This window comes from Marmota marmota, unplaced genomic scaffold (genome assembly GCF_001458135.2).
Source record: "Marmota marmota marmota unplaced genomic scaffold, marMar, whole genome shotgun sequence".
Classification (NCBI taxonomy): Eukaryota; Metazoa; Chordata; class Mammalia; order Rodentia; family Sciuridae; genus Marmota; species Marmota marmota.
Window position 1 is genome coordinate 7447516 of NW_026000020.1, and position 1905 is coordinate 7449420.

Sequence of the window (1905 nt, forward strand, 5' to 3'; positions counted from 1 at the left end):
AATGTGCTCACAGTGGCCGCGATCTTTGATTAGTTGTTTTAACTCTTCACACTGAACACATTTACAAAAAAAAAAAAGCCATTTTAAAAGACACTACCATAAAACAACCATTCTATAAGTTGTCACTTAAGATAGAAATGGAATATTTGGCCTTTCTCAAGAGCAGGCAGGCAGTTTTATATAATCCATTCAATCAAGAGTTGCGAAGGTGAGTCTTTGATACATCCTGTAGACAGCTCCGTGGCCAGCAGCCAGTGTGAATTTTCTTTACCATTCTAGGTCAGGTGCTGGGAATTCAAAGATAGAGCCTTCCTGTCTTCTTCCTCTGACAGATGCTGTGGCCTGAGGGGTGGGGGGGACTACATCTGCAAAGTGCCACGTGGCTGTCTTCATGAAGAGTCAGGACCAGAGAGAAAGTGATCCACTGGCCTTGAGAAGTTGAGGAAGGGCTCAGAGGGGATGTGAGGAGTGGCCTGGGTGGGAACAATCAAAGGTGGGGCTGCAGATGTGGGGTTTGGCTGCCCCGAGGAGCTGAGGCCACACAGTTGGCATGCAGGCCACCCTTGTGACTGGAGTATGATGTGAGCACTGAGGTGCAGGCCAGCGTTCTGTCAGGTTTCCACCTTAACAAACTGAGGAGACTGAAATACTTTCTCACACAGCCTGTATTGCCAGAGGTCCGTGAGGCAAGGCCGCATCCTCTGAGTGGGGTCTCACAGGCGCCCATAAATGCACAGGCTGAGCCTTGCTCCTTCCTAGAGGCTCTGGGGCTGCCCCTGCAGGTGGAGGTAACAGCTTTCCAACCTGCCCAGGGTCCTTGGTGGGCTTGGAACGTTCACCTCCCCTTCATTCCTCTTCTGACGTTGAGAGCCCTTGTGATTCCATGGGGCCAACCCAGGTCATCTAGGATGACCTCCCTGTTTTTAAAGTCCCTTGATTAGGAACCTGAATTACATCTGTAAACTTCTCATTTGTCTGAAAAGAAATAGATTATACCCTTCCAGGGATAAGGGATAGAATCCTTGGTGCTGTAATTCTGCCCATCTTTCTCTCTCTGACCTTGACCTTGCCAGCCATCAGGACCTAGCAGATTCCTGCTGAACCATCCAGAAGGACAGTATGTGCATACAGGTGACAGAGCCAGTCACAGCCTCTCCAGGCCTTGCCCTTCTGTTGGAGGTGACAAGGGATTTGGTTAATACCGGTGCCCAGAAACTCTTGCCCTTGCTGGACCTTGGTGGAATGGAAGGATTTATCATTATTTAAAATTCATAGCCAACATTAAAAGAAAAAAACTCAGGAACAGGATCATGAAAATTCAGATTTCCGCTGGTCTTGGTGGCACATGCCTATAATCCCAGCAGCTCCAGAGGTTGAGGCAGGAGAATCGCAAGCTCTAAGCAACTCAGTGAGACCCTGCCTCTAAATAAAACACAAAACAGGGCTGGGGATGTGGCTCAGTGGCTGAGTGTCCCCGAGTTCAATCCCTAGTACACAATAAATAAATAAATAAATAAATAAATAAATTCACATTTCCATTTTCTCTCGAAAATTTAGCATTTCTGGCAACCCTGAGTTCCAGGTCAGGCTGGTACTGGGAAGCCCCAGGAGAAGAAAGGAGGACCCACATCTCTTTCCTTGGGGGTATCCGCCACAGGAGGCCGCGTTAAAGTCCGCACCCCATCTCTGGGGGACTCCACCAGGGCAGGACGGAACCAATATTTACCAGCGCCCAGCAGCAGCAGCCCCTGCGCATATATTAGCTCATTTAATTCTCCAAAGAAGCTCTGGAGAAAGGTTCCCTTCCTATTCCGCTGATCGGAAAGCAGGGTACACACAGTGCCTCCCTGGGGCGCACAGTCTGCGCGCTGGGCCAGCGGCCGCTGACCAGGCCACCCTCGCGGT